Source organism: Dreissena polymorpha, chromosome 2 (assembly GCF_020536995.1).
Source record: "Dreissena polymorpha isolate Duluth1 chromosome 2, UMN_Dpol_1.0, whole genome shotgun sequence".
NCBI classification, from domain to species: domain Eukaryota; kingdom Metazoa; phylum Mollusca; class Bivalvia; order Myida; family Dreissenidae; genus Dreissena; species Dreissena polymorpha.
In genome coordinates, this window is record NC_068356.1 from 33,473,788 (window position 1) to 33,485,901 (window position 12,114).

A 12,114-nucleotide genomic window follows, 5' to 3' on the forward strand; every position below is an offset into this window, starting at 1 on the left:
TTTTAATTGACACATTACCGTTGAGTGATAATACGGCATACATTCTCATTTTAATAATACATAACATATTTGTTTCAAATCGCAAAAACTGGAATGCGAAAGCGAGTTATAGAAATGTTGATAAGCGTGTTTACTACCGTTGCAACCGTCAAACAGTTGCGCGTTTAAACCTATCTCGCCAAAACCACTGGATGCGCGAGAGTTTGCCGATATTTGGCAAGCTGCCTATCTCTGTTATCTATGTCTCTGATAAAACTAATTACAGCTGTGTTGTTTTTTTCATCCTTTCCATTTGTCTCTTATATGTCTGTCAAATACAGGGCATATTAAGGCTCGATTGGTCATTGTCGGCTCGGGTACTACTTACATGTACCCCGGGTACTCTTAAGTATACTTACATGTACCCCGGGTACGGTAAATATACTAAAACGTACGCGGGAAATTTAAAGCTGAATCGGTCGTTGTCGGCTATTTTTATGTCCCCCACTATAGTAGTGGGGGACATATTGTTTTTGCCCTGTCTATTGGTCTGTCTGTTGGTCTGTCTGTTTGCGCCAACTTAAACATTTTGCAATAACTTTTGCTATATTGAAGATAGCAACTTCATATTTGGCATGCTTGTGTATCTCATGAAGCTGCACATTTTGAGTGGTGAAAGGTCAAGGTCATCCTTTAAGGTCAGAGGTCAAATATATGTGGCCAAAATCGCTCATTTTATGAATACTTTTGCATTATTGAAGATAGCAACTTGATATTTGGCATGCATGTGTATCTCATGGAGCTGCACATTTTGAGTGGTGAAAGGTCAAGGTCATCCTTCAAGGTCAGAGGTCAAATATATGAGGCCCAAATCGCTTATTTTATAAATACTTTTGCAATATTGAAGATAGCAACTTGATATTTGGCATGCATGTGTATCTCATGGAGCTTCACATTTTGAGTGGTGAAAGGTCAAGGTCATCCTTCACAAGGTCAAGGTCATCCTTCAAGGTCAAACGTCATATAGGGGGACATTGTGTTTCACGAAGATAGCAAATTGATATTTGGCATGCATGTGTATCTCATGGAGCTGCACATTTTGAGTGGTGAAAGGTCAAGGTCATCCTTCAAGGTCAAACGTCATATAGGGGGACATTGTGTTTCACAAACACATCTTGTTTTTAATTAAATATACAATGTATTCACATTTATGTCAATTTTCTGTAAAATGGCCTCTATATTATCGAAACTCATATTCACAAAGCATGTTGAGGCAGTTTTTTTTAAATAGAAGTTTGTTTAAGATAATCGGTAGCGCGTTTAATGACATAGGATTTTAGGCGGGAATACAACTCGAGTACAGTCTAATATCGACAGGGTACGATTTAGTATATTTACCGTACCCGGGGTACATGTAAGTATACTTAAGAGTACCCGGGGTACACGTAAGTAGTACCCGAGTCGACAATGACCAATGGAGTCCATATTAAGGGATTATGTCATGCCTGGGGTCGGGCAGCTTCCAGTACTTTGTCCGGAGTATTAGTCTTTAACTATATCACCTATTCACATGAAACTTCATATATGCATATATGGATAGATCTCACTGATGAGAAGTTCAGTGCACAAGAACTATAGCTATAGCCCCTTCATTACTTTATTTATCTCACTTTTTTATTGTCCGGGTCATAACGTAATTACAATAAGACCCATTTACATCAAACTTCGAACAAAGGTAGGTTGTGGTGTATAGAAGTGCAGCGTTCAACAATCATAAGTCGAGAACTCTGGCTTGCATATTTCACAATTCTATGCCTTTGTTGGTTTCACATTTTTTCTTGGTTTCCTGTTTTCCTGAAACTACTAGTTCATGATTGAAAATTAAGTTTTTATTACATTTAGAAAGGAAATCATACTGCTTATATGGGTTATATCAAATATTTCAGTTGTGTGTGGTATTTTGTATTTTATACACAATAATGAAAAGTGATATAAGTCCTTGGTGTTATATGTCTGTTTGTTTAGAGGGAAAAAGACAGCACAGGAACTAACGTCTGGGATATCATATCCTTATCAGAAAACAAAACAGTTAATAACTGAAACTGCAAATATAACTCAAATGTATTTAAACATCATCGATTCTATTGGAGAAGTGGTGTTGTGTCCCATATTTGAAACTAGCCAGTACAGTATGTTTCAAGAAGACTCCCGCATGTCTCTGCTAATAACGCTCCCAGTGCACGGTGTTGTGAAAGATAAAAAACAAACAACTACAATAACAAAACAATGAACCTAACACACTGCCCTATTCAGGCATTTTGTGTAAAAAAACAACTTGTGGAATGTAACCGGTACACTAAGGTACGACATTGCACCGAAAATGTTTGCAAGCTAAATTTCTAGGAAAAAAAACCTCCAAAACTGTTACACGGGAATAAACAGCAAAAGAAATACAATTCCGAATGACAATAATTATGCTTCCAATGTAATTGTCTTCCTGGATTGTATATAAATTATCATCACAGTAATGGATAAAAGCAACGTTTGGATTATCAAAAGGTAAATGCAATATATTTTCGAGACAAGTCACTTTATATATACAGTGAGTGTTGCAAAATTATGGTCGGAACGTTTTATATTCATCTATACAGAAATATCGGGGTCTAATCTTTTACCAAAAAAACATTATATTCAACGTAAATTTTGGTACTGATTTAAGAAAACTCTAAAATTATTATTTGATTCCGACACCTTAAAAAGAAAACATCAATTATTTAATAAAGTTTGGTGTCTTTATACAATGTAATATATTGCTATGTGTATTAACTGTTAAATGAATTGTAATTCCTACCCCCCCCCCGTAAAAGTCCCATTGGAGTCCTTGTTAAATGGGAGTTAGACGGGGGTCCCCCGTCAAACACCCGTTGGATTTTATTGACAATGGGGGATTGACGGGGTCCCCCGTCAAACCTCCCACGGATGTTTAATGGAAATGGGAGTTTCACGGGAGCTCCCGTAAAACTCCAACGGGGGAAGAAAATCTACAAACACTTTATTTTCTTATTTAAGTACTTATTTCTTACAATTATGACTTCAGCATGTGTATTTGTAAACATTTAAACAGAAAACAAAGCATAACATTTAAATTGCATTTTTTGTAAAATATAGGTAAAAATCTCCCGTCTGGAAAAATCTCCCGTTGGAAAATTGCAATTCTTAACGGGGGAACCAAAACCCCGTTGGGATCCCACGGGGGATGGTAACTTTATCATCAAATAACTCTACTTTCCAAAAACATTTTAACTCTTTTTTTTCAATTATATGTATGTACACAATGCCTCCTACAAATATGCAAAATTTCATAACAATTGTTCAATAAATAAAAAAAATAAGTTTGCAAATAATCTGGATTTGCAAACTTAATCTGGATACTGTTATATTTTCCTACAATAACCGATGTATTCGTCTTTTTAGTAAGTGTTCGTGTGTCGTATGAATCGATATCGCTGCAGGAATTTCAAATGGACTGTTAAACTAAATTTAGATTCACATCGTACATGCATGATATACATGCTGGCGAATTCGGCTGTACAGCCTTTTTCGGTTTCAGAATTAAATATCTGGCTTATTTCACATTTTTCGACACATGTTCTTCTTAACTTTCACTTTAGTTTATATTGAAATATATGTATAATAAGTTTTTTTTACACATTTTATATTTATTAATAAATATTTGACAAGATCGTATATACCCAATTTAAACATAGGTAATCAACGAATTGAATGAAACTGTTTGTAGGTGTTTTAACCATTAAGGAGGACGAAATAATGACATGCTAACTTAAATATTGAAAAAATGTCAATAATTGATACATAATTATCGCTATAATCATACAAATGATTAAGTTTATGCAATAATTGATACAGAAGTCGAAGCACACGTGTGTAGTATTAAAGCGGGTATATACGATTTTTATATGTGCTGAATTGTAAAATATTGATACAAATATGTTATAATAACACACAATATGCAAGAAAAATGATACATTTAAGACGAATTTCATAAAATACAGCAAATACAAATTAGGGCCCTGAGCCGATTGTGACGAAGATAATTCGTAATTATTTTCCTACAATAACCGATGCATTCGTCTTTTTAGTTAGTGTTTGTGTGTCGTATGAATCGATATCGCTGCAGGAATTTCAAATGAACCGTTAAACTAAATTTAGATTCACATCGTACATGCATGATATACATGCTGGCGAATTCGGCTGTACAGCCTTTTTCGATTTCAGAATTAAATATCTGGCTTATTTAGCATTTTTCGACACATGTTCTTCTTAACTTTTATTTTAGTTCATATTGAAATATATGTATAATAAGTTTTTACACATTTTATATTAATAAATAAATATTTGACAAGATCGTATATACCCGCTTTAAATGCATATTTCTGATGTAAGAAAGAATCCCTAACAAAATTCGTTGTACGTATCGAAAGTGCATATTCTTAATCTAACATCTGATGTATAAATAGTTCTTGTTAGTTGTTAAAACGCCAGTGCAACAACGATTTCAAAACTAGATCATGACAATTTGACGAGATGTTCGGTGATCATTAACGCATTAATTCTTATTTCAATATATACAATGCATAACATCGTGTCCGAGAAATCTTCATTCAAATCTGAATATTTGTTACTGTTTGAAGACAATCATAATGACAAAAAAAGAAAATAACTTACCTTTCTAGCAACGCACGTATGCCAAATATTCATTTCGGCATGGCAATCACATCGCAATATCCGGGGATGATACAATTGGTTTATACACTGTGATATATACTTCTCTGTTTTAAGGCTTCTCGTCTCGCGTGTCGTGGTAACATGAAACTGCGTCGTCGGTAAACGACGTAGCTCTATTTCTTTACAACGTTGTTATAAATACGGTAGAATAAATCAAACCAAATGTGAGAGTTTGTTTGGGGAACAAACCGTATAGTATTCATAGATATAGTTGGGCAGTGCAAGCATTGGCTGTTGCCGATATTGATATTGCATCGTGTTAAGTTGTTAATGGGCGACTTCATGGGGTGGTATCTGAGACAACCGCAACCATAAGTACATGGACGTTATCTTGCCTGTTTAATCACATTTTCATCAATGGGAATGATTATATATTTAAAATATTTTTCAACATATTAAACTTAAGCAAATGCACTACAATGTCAATACAATTTATTGTTATCTTTTGTTATCAATAAAGATAAACAATATGTAACTTTAACCGGAGCAATAGCAGATAAATTGTATTACAGAACGTGGTTCGTCACTCATAGCGAATAAATAAATGCTCAATAGTGTTACACTTAAAAATAACATCATATACAACGAAAATAAAACGCACCGAGCACAGAACTATGCATCAAACTGTGTCAAATAAATAAAACTTTTTTTGAGTTATAAAGGTTATGTAGCTGAACAAAGAGAGAACTACAAATGAGGGCCATGACAGCATACCGTGCATATACGAAAGAGACAAGCTTGCGTTCACCAAAGCGTTCATCAATGAGAGCCAAAGAGTTGATAGCCAAGCTATAATTAGCTTCGCTCGAGCCATGGCAGAACAAGTGGACTAAAACATAAATTAATACGTTATTTAATATCAAGAGATCAAGACAAATGCAGCTAGTTGTTTTTTAATGGAAATTATCGCCCGGATAACAACATATGAGTAGTCTTGTAGAATTGATAACACTTTAAGTCTCTATAAAGCTCAAAATCAACGAAAATTTCGTAAAGTATTTCTTAAAATAAAGTTTACACCTAAACAATCAGTGTTCCTTAAAGCAATAGCCACACTTTCAACGCTAGATGTGGTATGATTACATAGATTTTTGTAGATATAAAATGCTCGTTTTAATTTATTTGTGACCACAATCAATTCCATGCTAATTTCCTGCGTATATATCTATTCATACAACACACGAACACTAAAAGGTACTATGTTAAAACCATTATAAAAATGAGCATTTTGTATCCACAAACATCTATTTTACCAAACCACATCAGGTGTTGAAATTTCGGCAATGGCCATAAGGAACAATGATTTTTAATTGTTTAGCGTTGTTTTACGAAATATTGTACGAAATTTTCGTTGATTTTGAGTAGTAATGTTTACTTTAAACACTCAAATACATAATATGCTTTCTCTTGAGCATCTCTCGTATAATATTGCACACGAACAATTTGAACAACTTCAAAACTTAACCTGCCTGGTATTAAGTCCAGACACAAACCTGGATTTACCATAAATGGAGATTCTTTAACGTTAATATATTAAAGAAAATAATTTTGCTATTTGATTTTTACTCAATACACGCTAACATGCGCGAAACGTACAAACATTCATAGAAAAAGCATAATTTCCGATGCTTACTTGGTATCTTGAAAAGATTTCATTGATGCAGAGATGTACACGCATTATTGTCTCTATATTACGACTCTGGACTCTGCAGGAAAAGATCAAATTTCTACGGATACAGCAATATTCGCTCATGTAATAAATGCACGTGATAAACGACATATGAAGTCTCTTGAAAAGACACGCGTTATCAAATTAGTTTGCAAATAGACATAATTACAAGTTTAATTTAAAGAAAACTTATTTAATAAGTGCGTCGTGTGCCTGCTATTTTAAATGTTTATATGGAGCTGAGACATGATAAGAAAATCGTCATTAAAACAAAATGGCTCCTGCATCCACATTTGTGACAGAATGTATAATACAAATAGAGTCAATAGAGTTAGTTAAAATGTGGTTACTGACCAATTATCTGCAACTCATCTTGCTACCAGTTGTTTATAAAAAAACATATAATATTCGATATTTTACATAACTGTACATTCCACAAAGCCGAGCGGAACTGTCTTTGTATTAGAATCGGAGTTAGTGTTCGTGTAAACGAATCTGCACTAAAACTAAATTTAGATTCACATCGTACATCGAATCATTTTTGTCGTCAGTTGTCAAAACGAAAGTACGGTTGATATTCCAATGCATTATTTTTCTCTTTCCGGGGTATTTTTTAAGTATGTTGATGCTGCATTTAACAAATATAAGTGTTTATGAAGTGAAGACACCAAAAATAAACAACGGTTGCGATAGACACTTAAAAACTGTAAGATGCCAATAATATCACTTTAACAAATATTATAAGTGTAGATGAAGTGAAAACACCAAAAATAAACTACGGTTGCGATAGACACCTATAAACATAGCATATACTGTTAGATTCGCATAATACCTGGGCTACCGACACAAGGGCGATATGTCGTGTTAAATATATCATGTGTCGCCGCGACTGTCGCGCAAACTGTCGTACGTCGCCGCGACTGTCGCGAAAAATATCGTGCGTCGAGGCGACTGTCGCGAAAAGTATCGTGTATCGCTTCGTGTGTCTAGTGTCGCCATTGATGAAAGAAGGGCGAGATTATAGATGGCACTATCCGTATTCCGTACTTTAAGTATATTTAGAATGTATTAATCTGTTTCTATTTATAGTTGTGTCAAAAATGCCGAAGAAAATATTACATTTTGCGTAATTATTCGTTTGTAGTTACCGTTCTAACTGCAGTACAGTCTTTTTAGAGCATTTACTGATTTGCTGCTAATAAATGTGCGAAATAAAAGTTGGGTAAATTGAACCTTTTTCAGTATAAAACGACGAGACCGAAGTCGAATTATTATTAAATACTTATTGAAAGAATGAATCTGTTCTAACTTATAATTTTATGTAATTAATGCCGAAGAGGAGATGTCAAGTGTTGCATAATTATTCTTTGAACAAAATGAATAAACATGGAATTTTGTATGTGCACTTGCCGTAGTTAATGTTAAAGCGGGTATATACGATCTTGTCAAATATTTATTTATTAATATAAAATGTGTAAAAACTTATTATACATATATTTCAATATGAACTAAAATAAAAGTTAAGAAGAACATGTGTCGAAAAATGCTAAATAAGCCAGATATTTAATTCTGAAATCGAAAAAGGCTGTACAGCCGAATTCGCCAGCATGTATATCATGCATGTACGATGTGAATCTAAATTTAGTTTAACGGTTCATTTGAAATTCCTGCAGCGATATCGATTCATACGACACACAAACACTTACTAAAAAGACGAATGCATCGGTTATTGTAGGAAAATAATTACGAATTATCTTCGTCACAATCGGCTCAGGGCGCTAATTTGTATTTGCTATATTTGATAAAATTCGTCTTAAATGTATCATTTTTCTTGCATATTGTGTGTTATTATAACATATTTGTATCAATATTTTACAATTCAGCACATATAAAAATCGTATATACCCGCTTTAAACAGCCGGTGAAAGGCAATTATTGATTCGTAGCTGCTAAATGTACGCTAAAATTAACAAAAAGTGGTTAGATTGAACCATTTTCAGTACAAATCGTAAAGAAGAACGTCGAACTTTTCCGTTTATTGCAAACACTTAAATTCAGAGCGGAAATTGAGTGCCATTTGTACAAACGATATCCCGCCTGTGGAAGAATCTGGTTCAATTGGTATAAAAGTTCGCTTGGATAAAAGAGAGAAACAACTTCATCCACACTTTCTTCTTTCGTCTCGATTTTTATGTCCACCACCACTATAGTGGGGGACATATTGTTTTTGCCCTGTCTGTCTGTTGGTCTGCCTGTTGGTTTGTTTGCTCCAACTTTATCATTTTGCCATAACTTTTGCAATATCGAAGATAGAAACTTCATACTTGGCATGCATGTGTATCTCATTAAGCTGCACCTTTTGAGTGGTGAAAGGTCAAGGTCATCCTTCAAGGTCAAAGGTTAAAAAAAATCAAAGCGGCGCAGAAGGGGACAAAGTGCTTGCGACAAACACATTTCTTGTCTATAAGACAATATATAATTATGTATATGGTGTTTTGAGTGCGTTCAAAGCGGCGAACATAATCCGCCAGAAAAATAGTCATCAGTTATACAAATTGGTCAGTTTATCTTATATGTCTGAAGAAAAACTAACAATTTATCATAAGTTTTCCCAAATGAAAATTATGTGTTTTGATCATGTGTTATTATGACGAAGATTATAATGTAAGCCAATTGTGTTCAAGTCTGTTACATTTGTTACATTTATCATAATTGTCATTGGCTACTTGTGGCCTCCTTGTTTTTTTAAGGAATGTCCACGCATATATGCGCAAACTTTTGATGAGTTATGCCGAGCAATTGTCTGCAACTGCCCCAAATTTCCTACTGAGATAAATGGGGGAGCCCTACTGTAATTATGTTTTGCGAATTGCACAATTTCCGTAGAAACACTAAACATGAAATATGCATGGAAGCTGGTAAAGAAAAGAACCATTATGGAAATATCATGGAAATATCAAGGTATTATATATGTCAACCATATATACTAATTTTCCGGTACTTTCAACATACGTAGAGTTAACATATTATGACAACTAAGGATTTAATTTAAGCGATGTGTCATGGGCTTCACATTTTCACGAATTGTCATTGTCATTGTAAATACAAACATACCCACCATTTTGACTTAATGAAGTCGTAATTAAGTGTATGTTTGTCACATTGCAGTTTTTTCTCTCGGATTGTATTTTGATTTCGGATAGCGACTTATACCATTTGTAGTTAATGTATACTTGAATGAATATTTATGTCGAGGAATGTTTGTTAAAGCTGTACTCGGTATACTCTGTATCAACAATGTTCCCGCGCCAGCGAAACAGGTAAACATGAGAGAATCATCTCTCCAATACACTACATAACTACACTGTAGTGGTTTACAACTGTTGAATGGGGTTAAGATGTATTATCAACAATTGGCCATGCTTATAAGAAACGGTAATAAATAATCACTTAACACCACATAATCATACATGCATGAAGAATTTGAGTTCAAAGGTCAAAAATGGCCATAAATGAGCTTGTCCGGGCCATAACTATGGCATTCATTGTCAGATTTTAAAATCATTTGGCACAACTGTTCACCATCATTGGACAGTGTGTCGCGCGAAAGAATTACGTCGATATCTCCAAGGTCAATGTCGCCACGACTAAAGATAGATTGAATTTGAAGCGAGGGGGTAAATATGATGAACAATCAGTAACTAACAATGCACATTTTGAGTTGTTATCCTTAATCAGATTAAAAAAAATAAATTTGAAATCAATGTCGCCACGAGTAAAAATGGATTTAATTTGAAACAAGGGGGTAACAATGTAAATTTTAAATTGAAAATGTGACAATTTTGTCCCTTGTTCTTATTTTGTTTCACTATAATAAATGCAATTATATGAATAATTATATAACGAAAGTGCATTTAAAAACGCATTTTCATGCTATTATGCTATTCATTAGAATATTTGTATTGCCAGGTGAATAGGATACTATTTTAACAGACAACTTAAATTGTCAGCAAAACCTGACATCTTTAAAAAGGTCAACATTTACAATATCCGCTTCAAGTTGCTATAACAAACGCTAAAAAGGTTATAAATGAATTAATGAACCATTTTATGCTATACTTAATACTAAATTTCAAGATTTTTGTTTGACTTAAAGGTTTTTCGTATTTTTCAGATTTGTCATTGCAAATAATTGCAGGTCATTCTGCGAAAACTTGGCTTTATTCATGCCCATTAAATGTTGTCCAAAATTAGCTCAGTCTGCACAGGCTTATCACGGACTTTCTGCTTTTATGGAATTTTTCTTTTTAATTTTTCTCTTCTTAGTCAAAATCCAGTTTAGGCAGAAAGAAATTTCCCTGATTAGCCTGTGCAGACTCTCATTTTGACTGTATTTGTACATTTGAAGATATATTCAAATGCAATCTTGGTTACAGTTAACTTCAAAGAGATTGTTTTCTTTAAAAAAAATATATACACAAAAACACAAAAACAAAAGCAACATTGAAAGACAATTTAGGTTAAAAATGTTATGATAAGTGTTTGAAGTTCCTTATTCAGTTATAAATGAAGTGCTTGCCTTACATTATATAAGCATATACTTTGTAGGCATTTGTAACATCCTGTGACACACCTTATTTAATGCACTAGTCTATACAAATAATATTTATTTACTCCTTTTCTATGGTTTTAACGAAATAACAGTGATTTAAGAACAATAATTTGCATTTTTCAACAGTGACAAATAACCGTAAAAATTACAGACAATTGTCACTGTTTTACTTTGCAATTATGTGTTTTTCAAATGTCATGAAGTCATAAATTTAGAAAATCTCTAGTTTTACACATGTAATATAAATGGAGGAAAAAGCACGAATAAATAAAAGTAAAATGTGTTGGGTTAGGTATTTACTATTTACCTGTGATCATAGAAAATAAGCAGTTTTACTCATGGCTGTGCTACTCATAAACATATGAATTTCTCTGATACTTATGTCTTAAAGGTTTAGATTATTTAAATTAAATCAGACCTTATCTTTGGATCCTGCCCAGGCATATATTGAACCTAAAGCATATTAGTTTGATTAAAACATAACATAAATGTATAGCTTATATATGTTCTGAACCTTAACGGCAGTATGCTACATATGTGTTTCTTACGCATAAATTTGGTCTTAAGATAAAGAAATAATTAATACCTTTCCTTTCTTTGTTTTTCACTATCTGGAAATTTGTGCATTGAAACAATTTCATCAATTCATGAAGCTTTGCAATTAGGAACACAACAATAAAACACCATAATTACAGAGCAATGTATACAAATCAGTGATAAACTGATATGTACAGCTGGCTGAGAAAATCTCTGTTTACCTGTTTCCATTCACTGGCGTTATATTGTCGATACAATGTATATAGGCGTCGGTCTATACCATAATCCCACATTGAGACAAACTTGTTTATATGAAATCACGCGTTTTGAGGAAACATGTTGTGTGGGAAAATATGAGTAAGCTTTTGGTTCGGAGTAAACGAAACACAGATTAAAATTAAAACTGTCAACAAAAGTCATTGGTACAGTTCTGTTTATTTGTTTGTGACTATCGTGTATGTCAAATTAATGTGTTGACACATATGTTCGCGCATGCTCTAACATTATCCGA